Source organism: Mytilus trossulus, chromosome 6 (assembly GCF_036588685.1).
Source record: "Mytilus trossulus isolate FHL-02 chromosome 6, PNRI_Mtr1.1.1.hap1, whole genome shotgun sequence".
Lineage (NCBI taxonomy): Eukaryota > Metazoa > Mollusca > Bivalvia > Mytilida > Mytilidae > Mytilus > Mytilus trossulus.
The window spans coordinates 27,141,364-27,153,894 of record NC_086378.1 but is presented as its reverse complement, the minus strand read 5'-3'; the positions used below and the strand labels follow the sequence as shown (position 1 = coordinate 27,153,894).

At 30.4% G+C, this 12,531-nt stretch overlaps 1 long non-coding RNA gene across 1 annotated transcript; it reads left to right on the top strand.

Moving 5' to 3' along the window:
• Positions 1-1,268: 1,268 nt before the first annotated feature.
• Positions 1,269-11,708, top strand: LOC134723292 (uncharacterized). Its single transcript, XR_010108039.1, has 3 exons — positions 1,269-1,506; positions 7,935-8,058; positions 11,643-11,708. It is a non-coding gene; the product is annotated as an uncharacterized LOC134723292 (long non-coding RNA).
• The last annotated feature ends 823 nt before the right edge of the window (positions 11,709-12,531 follow it).

The window sequence follows — 12,531 nt, the reverse complement described above, 5'->3', positions numbered from 1 at the left end:
CACCACATGTTACATTTCTATCACCACACTTTCTTTATCCATCACCACACTCCCAATAGCTATCATTACTATATGTATTTCTATCACCACATACTGTATATCTATTTTTACACTATTCACACTATGCAATTATCACCACAATCTAAAAAAAAAATTTGTCTTTCCTTGTACTATATAGATCTATTACATATTTTTTTTTATATATTAAAGATTCGTATATCCATATGTTAAAAAGTTAAAAAAACAGCTTTAATATATGTTAACAAGTAAGAATGGGCTTTATATAACAGTTTGTTGATATGGTAGAATGTCTTTTGATTTACTGAATTTGTAATGTTATTTTTTATATGATTTTTTTCAGATTGCTATTCTACAATGGACCTTGATAAATTCTGATGGAAAGGAAGTAATACAACGGTACACATCAAGAAGAAAACTGCTTCTCATTTTGATTATTCATTTTAATCATGCACAACTTGCCAGAATATTCATCATATTTGGAAGAAGAAGAAGCTATGTCATGAAAAAACTGCTTCAAATACAGTTGGTGTATCTAGAGAAAAGAAATGGATTGATTCAGGGTTTTTTTTATTAGCTACCAACTATCCTGATTATATTGGATATCCCCACACTATATATATCAACAACCACACTGTATATATATAACAACACTAATAGTACATATAACTACACTTAACATGTATATCATTCAACACACAATTGATACTTGTCACCCCTATATATCCATCACCACTTTGTTAATATGTCTACCACTACACTGGTTAAACCAATCACCACACTGTTTATATTTGTCACCACACAGTATATATGTATACCTCCACTTTGCTTATATATCATAAGTTATATATAATCGCTATTCTGTATATTCTTCACCGCACTATATTCAAAAATTACAATATATATTCGTCTAAACATCAACCCCACAATGTTATATCTGAAAATTTGCTATATATATATATGTCCTCACTTATCACCACTCTATATCTATGTATTACCACTTTATCATATTTATATTTATAAATTACCACACTATATATCTTTCACCACCTCATCTTGATATATATAATTAAACCCTTAAAAGTAAACAAAACAGTAATGAAGTAATTATTTATAAATATTTTGGTTAACCTTCATCAGTATGATCATAATGTAAAATGAATCACATCAATCTTCTTTCATTAGATTATAACAATTTTGAAATTTATACAATAAAACAGTTAATACCGTATAACTAAGTTGTAAAACTTGTACAATACTAAAATTTAACTTAGGTTATATAGCTTCTTAATTTTTTTAAATTTTAAAACGGTAGAGAAATTCCAACAAATTCTGCTTTTCCATTGATATATGTTTGTATAAGCTTGTAAACCTATAATGACTTCATGTAGGAATTATTATTTATATTTTGATTTTTCTTACAGAGATACAAAACACGATTTTAAAAGGACAAAGATGTAATGGGTGAAAATGGAAGAAAAGAAAAAGGTATATTTAATTTCAAATAAAATAACAAGTATAATTTAATGATTTATAACAAAGAAGCACTCAGCAATTCTGTTTATAGTGATGGTGAAGGGTTTGTTAGAAAATAATTATTAGGAAAACTGCTACAGCATATCACACAATATTTATATCAATGACTTTTCTACATTCTTGTAATCATGCACATGTATTATGTAAATAAAAATAGGAATATGGTATAATAAATGTTGGTCAAACATCCTTATTGAATACATGTATATATCCTTTAGTAACAAATTTATATAGTGATTATTTTAACACATGAAATTTCATTTTTATCATACCACACACTGCATATCTATTGCTACAGTCTCTATATCTATTACCATACTCTCAATATCTATCACTTTAGTCTGTTACTTTATTCAGCCTTTTAAACTTTTTTGGATTCGAGCGTCACTGATGAGTCTTTTGTAGATGAAACATGTGTCTGGCATATATACAAAATTTAGTCCTGGTATCTATGATGAATGTATTTGTATATTACCACATTATAAACACCTATCACCTTACTATCAGCTCATGGTATATATCAATCACCACACTCTATAATTATCATCATACTGTCTTTATCTACCCCTACAGTCTCTATGTGTATCACTACATTATATATACCTATCACCTCACATATCAACCACCACTCCCTATATCTATACCTATACTCTCTATAGCTATCCCAACAGTCTCTTTGTATGTCACCACATAATATACACCTATCACCTAAGTTTAAATACCTATCACCTCAATTAATGTATCAATCATGACACTCTCTATATATATACTTATCTATACCTATACTCTCTATATCTATCCCAAAAGTCTCTATGTATATCTCCTTATTGCCTCATCTATCAACTTACTTAAGATACCTTTAACCTCACATTATACATCAATCACCACACTCTATAATAATCACCATACTCTCTATATATATCCCCACAGTATCTATATATACCACCACATTATATACACCTATTACTTACTTTAAATACCCATCATCTTGCCTTATGTATCAATCACCTCACACAATATATTTATAATCTCACTGTTTATATGTAAACCTCTATTGATATATCTTTGACGTGACTATATATGTAACTCAACAAATAATACATCTAACACATTTCTTTATATATCTGTAACCTTACTTGATACATTTATAACCTTACTTGATACATTTATCACCTTGCTTGATACATTTATCACCTCACTTTATATATTTAGCACTTCACTATAGCTATATATATTAATGTCCTAACGCTCTCTCTCTCTTTATATATATATATATCTCACCTCATTTTATATATCTATCCAATAACTTTATGTATTTATCACCTAACTTTATGCATTTATCACTTTATACATCTGTCACCACACTGTATATCTGTCAACACACTTTGTATTTCTATCAAAACACTTTATATATCTATCACCACACTTTACATATCTATCACCACACCTTATATATCTATCATCACACTTTATATATCTATCACCTCACTATAGCTATATACATCTATCATCTAACTGATCATATGTCACCACAATTTATGTATCTATCACTTCATGTTATGTATCTATCACCATACTATATACATCTATATGTCTGATCATATGTCACCACAATTTATGTATCTATCACTTCATGTTATGTATCTATCACCATACTATATACATCTATCATCACCTTTTATAAATCTATCACCACACTTTATATATCTATAACCACAATTTATATATCTATCACCTATCTTTATATATCTATCACCTAACTTTATACATCTTTCATTTAACTGATCATATATCACCACACTTTATGAATCTATCACCTCACTATACATCTATCACCTAACTGATCATGTGTCACCACACTTTATGTATCTATAACCACACTTTATACATCTATCACCCAAATAATCATAATTCACAACACTTTATGTATCTATCACAACACTTTGTATATCTATCACCTCACTATATACTTCTATCACCTTACTAATCATATGTCACCACATTTTATGTATCTATTACCACACTTTATATATCTATCACCACACTTTATTTATCTATCACCACACTTTATATATATATCACCTAACTCATCATATGTATCCAAACTTTATGTATCTATTACCACACTTTATATATCTATCATTTATCTGATCATATGTCACCACACTTTATGTATCTATCACCACACTTTATATATCTATCACCTAACTAATCATATGTCACCACACTTTATGTATCTATCACCACACTTTATATATCTATCACCACACTTTATATATCTATAACCACACTTTATATATCTATCACCTCAATATATAAATTTATCATCTAACTGACCATATGGGACAATACCCCTAATGCGCCTTGAAATGAGGAACACAAAAGTCACGTGTAAACAAAAAATCTCTGTGTAGTGATATTTGACACATTTCTATGATAAACAAATAACTGAGCTGAACCATTAGTGTTAATTTAGAAAATAAGGGAACACAGAATAAATGTGTAAAAACCATGGAGCTATGAAATGTGTTCAAAGTATTAAAATTTCAAAGAACTTATTGTGTTAAAACTGGGATTTTTTACCATGAGGAGCGACATCACAAAAGGATACTCGGGGTTTGCTAAATTACGGAAAAATGAATCACACTTCGTACCCCGAAAATTTAACCACATATGTAAAAATGTCTCAGCTTCGAAACAAGCCATCATACATATACAAGTTTACGATATGGGCTGGGCAACAGAAGAAAACGTTACCATTACGGCCTATGGAATAACAATTGCGCATATTGCCTCATATGTCACCACACTTTATGTATCTATCACCACACTTTATGTATCTATCACCACACTTAATATATCTATCACCACACTTTACATATCCATCACCACAATTTATATATCTATCACCACACTTTTATATTTCTATAACCTAACTTTATACATCTTTCACAAAACTGATCATATATCACCACACTTTATGTATCTATAACCACACTTTATACATCTATCACCCTACTATTCATATGTCACAACACTTTATGTATCTATCACCACACTTTGTATATATGTCACCTCACTATATACTTCTATCACCTAACTAATCATATGTTACCACACTTTATGTATCTATCACCTAACTCATCATATGTCACAACACTTTATGTATCTATTACCACACTTTGTATATCTATCACCTCCCTTTATACTTCTATCACCTAACTGATCATATGTCACCACACTTTATGTATCTATTACCACACTTTATACATCTATTACCTAACTATTCATATGTCACCACACTTTATGTTTCTATCACCTCACTTTATATATCTATCACCACACTTTATACATCTTAACCCTACTATTCATATGTCACAACACTTTTTGTATCTACTCCCTTACTTTATATATCTATCACCACACTTTATATATCTATCACCACACTTTATACATCTATCACCTCACTATATACATCTATTACCCTACTATTCATATGTCACAACACTTTATGTATCTATCACCACACTTTATATATTTATCAACTCATTATATACATCTATCATCTAACTGATCATATGTCACCACAATTTATGTATCTATCACTTCATGTTATGTATCTATCACCACACTATATACATCTATCATTACCTTTTATAAATCTATCACCTATCTTTATATATCTATAACCACAATTTATATATCTATCACCTATCTTTATATATCTATCACCTAACTTTATACATCTTTCATTTAACTGATCATATATCACCACACTTTATGTATCTATCACCTCACTATACATCTATCACATAAGTGATCATGTGTCACCACACTTTATGTATCTATAACCACACTTTATACATCTATCACCCAAATAATCATAATTCACAACACTTTATGTATCTATCACCACACTTTGTATATCTATCACCTCACTATATACTTCTATCACCTTACTAATCATATGTCACCACACTTTATGTATCTATTACCACACTTTATATATCTATCACCACACTTTATTTATCTATCACCTAACTCATCATATGTATCCAAACTTTATGTATCTATTACCTCACTTTATATATCTATCACCTATCTGATCATATGCCACCACACTTTATGTATCTATCACCACACTTTATATATCTATCACCTAACTAATCATATGTCACCACACTTTATGTATCTATCACCACACTTTATATATCTATCACCACACTTTATATATCTATCACCAAACTTTATATATCTATCACCTCAATATATACATTTATCATCTAACTCATCATATGTCACCACACTTTATGTATCTATCACCCCACTTTATGTATCTATCACCACACTTAATATATCTATCAACACACTTTACATATCTATCACCACAATTTATATATCTATCACCACACTTTTATATTTCTATCACCTAACTTCATACATCTTTCACAAAACTGATCATATATCACCACACTTTATGTATCTATTACCACACTTTATACATCTATTACCACACTTTATATATCTATCACCACACTTTATATATCTATCAACTCATTATATACATCTATTACCTAACTGGTCATATGTCACCACACTTTATGTTTCTATCACCACACTTTATGTATCTATCACCACACTTTATATATCTAACACGTATCTGATCATATGTCACAACACTATGTATATCATAACAGTTTCCATGTATATCTCCGCATTATACAGAAGCTACCCCTTTACTTTATATATCTATCATCACACTTTATATATCTATCAACACACTTTATATATCTTTCACCTCACTATACATCTATCACCTAACTGGTCATAACTATAATTTAAAACCAACCTTTATATATATATATTACCTCACTTTATATATCAATGTCCTCATTTTATTGATGTATCACCTCATTGCTAATATCTTATTGGCCTGACTGTCAATATTTTTCTTCTTTCTCACTTTATATATGTATTCCATCCTCATATGAATCTGTCACCTCTCTGAAAATATCTTGATGACATCATTGTAAATGTTCTTTCCACCAGACACTTATCTATGACCAAACTATTTATATCTATTACCTCACTATTTATCTATAACCAAACTATTTATTTCTCTATTCTTACTATATATCTATTACCTCACTTGTAACATTTATCATCTCACTTTATGTATTTATCACTTCACTATAAGCTATGACCTCACTATATACATGTACATATATATCAATCACATCACTTTATTCATCTATCACCTCACTTTAAACATGTATCACCTCACTTTAAACATGTATCACTGCACTTTATGTATCTATCACCTCACTCTATATATCTATCACCTCAATTTGTATATCTATCTCCTCATTTTATGTAAGTTAGACATCATTTCATATATCTATCACCTTATTTAATATATCTATCACCACACTGTACATATATTACTAAATTTTATATCTCTATCACCTAACTTTATACATATATCACCACACTGTGTATCTGTCACCACAATTTTTATATCTCTCACCTTAATTTATATATCTATCTCCTCATTTTATATATGTATGACCTCCCTGAAAATATCTTTTTGACCTCACTGTTGATTTTTTTTCATCACATATTATATATATTTTTTTATATATGTATCCCCTGCACATATGTATTTATTAACTCACTACACTGTTTAAATCAATCACAACACCATTGATATATGTCACCACACAGTATGTATATATATATCATCCTTTTGTTTATATATCATCACACTGTATATATCATACTACTGTTCTGTGTACACATAACCCAACTATAACTAAGTCCACACTTATCACCAATCTATATCTATTTATCACCATCTTATCATATTCATAGTAACACAAAGATTACATCTATCATCATTCTTTTTCTGTTTTTCACTAGACGATATACTATTGTTGTATCTTCTATAAGTGAGAGAAATGGACTGGTCATTGTATAATTGTTCCCATATTTTGACTATTTTATTGATTGTGACTGTTTATTTAACGCATCATGTAAATGTAACGGAATTTGATGAGACTGTTATTAAAGTGAGAGGGTTAGCGCTATAGAACCAGGTTTAATCCACCATTTTCTACATTTGAAAATGCCTGTACCAAGTCAGGAATATGACAGTTCTTGTCCATTCGTTTTTGATGCGTTTTGTTTTTTGATTTTGCCATGTGATTATGGACTTTCCAAATTGATTTTCCTCTGAGTTCAGTATTTTTGTGATTTTACTTTTTACAGTGGAAGATTATATGCAGATATGCAATGTCCACTGAGATATGTTTGTATAAGATTGTACACTTATCATGTAGCAATTATAAAATTGATTATTTATATTTGTGTTCTTCTGACAGAAATACCAAACAAGATTTTCCAGGGATTTACAGGTCATTGGTGAAAATTGAAGAAAAGATAAATGAAATAACAAAAATAGTTAAATGATTTACAACCAAGCAGCACTCAGCAATAGTGATGATGGTAATGTATTTTTTTTATAAAAAATGATACTCAATAACAGATAAATAGTATGGTGGTTGATAATTTACTCCATTGCTGCAGTCGCTGTATTCATCACCACACTCTCCATATCTATCTCAACAGTCTCAATAGCTATCCCCATACCATGATTATCTATCACTACAATCTTCATAACTATGCCAACAGTCATCATGTATATCATAACAGTTTCCATGTATATCTCCCCATTATACAGAAGCTACCCCCTTACTTTATTTATCAATCACCTCACTTTATATATCAATCACCACACTCTCTATATCTATCCTCATACTATCCTCATACTCTCTATATACACCCCAAATGTCTTTCTGTATATCTCCACTTAATAAACACCTATCACCTTATTTTATTTATCAATCACCTCATTTTATAAATCAATCACCTCACTTTATAAATCATCAATCACCACACACACTCTCTATATCTATCCCCCACTCTCTATATTTGCCCCAAAAGTCTGTATATTTCCACAAAATAAACACCTATCACCTTACTTTATTTATCAATCACCTCACTTTATATATCAATCACCACACTCTTTAATCTATCCCCATAATCTCTATATCTACCCCTTAAGTCTGTCTGTATATCTCCACAAATTAACCACCTATCACCTCACCTTATTTATCAATCACCTCACTTTTATATCAATCACCTCACTTTATATATCAATCACCACACTCTTTATAATTATCCCCATACTCTCTATATCCACCCCGAATGTCTTTTTGTATATCTCCACTTAATAAAAGCCTATCACCTTACTTTATTTATCAATCACCTCATTTTATAAATCAATCACCTCGCTTTATAAATCAATCACCACACACACTCTCTATATATATCCCCCACTCTCTATATTTGCCCCAAAAGTCTGTATATTTCCACAAAATTAACCTATCACCTTACTTTATTTATCAATCACCTCACTTAATATATCAATCACCACACTCTTTAATCTATCCCCATAATCTCTATATCTACCCCTTAAGTCTGTCTGTATATCTCCACAAATTAACCACCTATCACCTCACCTTATTTATCAATCACCTCACTTTTATATCAATCACCTCACTTTATATATCAATCACCACACTCTTTATAATTATCCCCATACTCTCTATATCCACCTCGAATGTCTTTTTGTATATCTCCACTTAATAAAAGCCTATCACCTTACTTTATTTATCAATCACCTCATTTTATAAATCAATCACCTCACTTTATAAATCAATCACCACACACACTCTCTATATATATCCCCCACTCTCTATATTTGCCCCAAAAGTCTGTATATTTCCACAAAATAAACACCTATCACCTTACTTTATTTATCAATCACCTCACTTAATATATCAATCACCACACTCTTTAATCTATCCCCATAATCTCTATATCTACCCCTTAAGTCTGTCTGTATATCTCCACAAATTAACCACCTATCACCTCACCTTATTTATCAATCACCTCACTTTTATATCAATCACCTCACTTTATATATCAATCATCACACTCTTTATAATTATACCCATACTCTCTATACCCTGAATGTCTTTTTGTATATCTCCACTTAATAAAAGCCTCATGACCTCATTTTATAAATCAATCACCACACACACACTCTCTATATCTGCCCTAAAAGTCTCTTTGTATATTTTCTCAAAATAAACACCTATCACCTTACTTAATTTATCAATCACCTCACTTTATATCTCAATCACCACACTCTCTATAATTATCCCATCATCTCTGTGTCTATCACCACATTCTCTATGTCACTCACCACACACTCTTTATCTATGCCCATACTCTAGATATCTTTTCCCCACAGTCTCTAAGTGTATGACCACATTATAAACACCTATCACCTTACCTTATTTATCCATCACCTCACTTTATATATCAATCACCACACAATATCTATATCTATCCTTATACTCTCCATTTCTATCCCAACAGTCTCTGTGTTTATGACCACATTATAAAGACATATCACCTTACTTTACATACTTTCACCTACCATAAATTATCAATGACCACACACTCTCTATATCTACCCCAAAAGTCTCTATGTATATCTCCACATATTAAACACCTATCACCTTACTTTATTATTTAATCACCATACTTTATATATCAATCACCACACCCTCTCTATATATATCCCCATACTCTCGATATCTACCTCAAACTTCTCTATGTATATCTGCACATAATAAACACATATCACCTTACTTTATTTATCAATCACCTCACTTCATATATCAATCACCACACACTCTCTATATCTATCCCCATACTCTCAACATCTCTCCCCACAGTCTCCATGTTTATGACCACATCATAAACACATATCACCTTACTTTTTTTTACCAATCACCTCACTTTATATATCAATCACCACACACATTCTATATATATGCCCATGCTATCCATATCTATCAACACAGTACCTTTATTTATGTCCACATTATAAACACATATCACCTTACTTTACATACTTTCACCTCACATGAATTATCAATGACCACACACTCTCTATATCTATCCCAATTAACCCTATATCTACCCCAAAATTCTCTATGTACATCTCCACACAATATACCCTATCACCTTACTAAAAATACCAATCACCTCTCCTTGCAAATCAATCACCTCATTTTATATGTTTCACCTCACTCAAAATATCTATCACCTTACTCTTTAGATTTTCACCTCAATTGATATATTATGTCTATCACACCACTGGGTATATCTCTCAAAGCCCTGTTTATACCAATTTGAAAGTGGATTAGCATGAAACAATCCTGGTTGAAATGAAATAATTTAAAAGAAATGTTTTTAAAGAATAACTGCTTCAACATATTATGCAATATTATATGTAAATGTCATGTTAGGTGTCTTTTCAATAAAAGCAGCAAATATGGTATACTAACTGTCTGTCAATGATTCTAACATTCATGATGAGTAAACCTAATAAATATATTGTTTCGGTGTTATTGCACATTGTCGACATAATACATCTGCTGGCACACACATAATGTATATACCACCACATATTATGTATCTACTGCCACACATAATATATAATTATGACCACATATAATATATCTATTGCCACACATAATCAATAACCACACTGTATAAATCTGTCCTCACAGTCTGTATATCTATCACCACACTATGTTTGTCTATCACCACACTATTGTCTCTCACCACTCTATGTTTATCTATCACCACACTATGTTTGTCTATCACAACACTTTTTCTTTTAATCATCACAGTTGTAAATCAAAGGAAAGTAATTACCCAAGAAAAAAATGATTTGAACTTTTCATTTAAATGATTGGTCTCACACGTGAATTGAATTTCTGCATTATAAGTTTTACATTTTGATACAATCTTGGGATTCTGCCATTGCAATGGTGAAACATCCTATTTGTCTTTAGATATAAAGTAAATAACAACTGTTTGAAGCTTTTAAATTTTGTATTGTTTTGGAATAATCATTTGGTCAACTGAACCATATTGTTATTTTTTAGGTTAAACAAGATTTAGTGCCTACCACACAGTTAAGAAAGCATGAGATACGAGAATGTCTATAGGACAGAGGAGACTATATTTACTGCACTTAGATTTGTGTTTTAGTTATATTCAATTAGTATTAAAGAGCTACGTACAATAAATCATGTTATATTATGTTCTTAGATACTTTTTGTCATTTTTCCTTCTCATGCTTGGGGTTCTTTGCCAACATGGGATACTCCTAGTAAAGTGAAAAATGCATATCTTTTTTTTCAACCTTTTTTCTAACATGTGTATCTGTAACAACTAGAAATTTCAGAAGCAGTTTTAATATGCCTTTATACTTGATTACCTTTAAACTGAATGTAGCTCCTAGTTAAGTTAGTGTTTAGAATTCATTTTATAGGGGAGTCATAATCAGTGCCAAACAATTATTATTGATGGAGTTATTCCCCTTGGATATATAAATCATATGAAAAATTGCATGGAAAGCTTTTTCAAATCTACATCATTCATAGGATTGCTACGAAATTCATATTGAAGGTTTATCTTAGCAATAATTGGGGTTAGTTTGAAATTCATTTCAATTAATCCACTATTTCTCCATAAGTAATGTCCCTTGGAAATGTAAATTATATAGGAAATTGCCTTACACATGTTTTATATCAAATGCACTTTTGGCAATTACAGAATGATTTTACACCAGACTAAACTGGATTGATTTTAACCTACTCACTTTCTGAATGTGTTGACCCCAAGTTTTCTACACTAATGACATGGCTGGTTTTCTCCTTTGAACTAAATTATACAATATGGTATGTGTTTTGCCATTTTTGAAAGTCTCCATTGGATAGTTATCTTCTTGATAATCATACCACATTTCAAGTGTTTAATTTTTAAGCATGT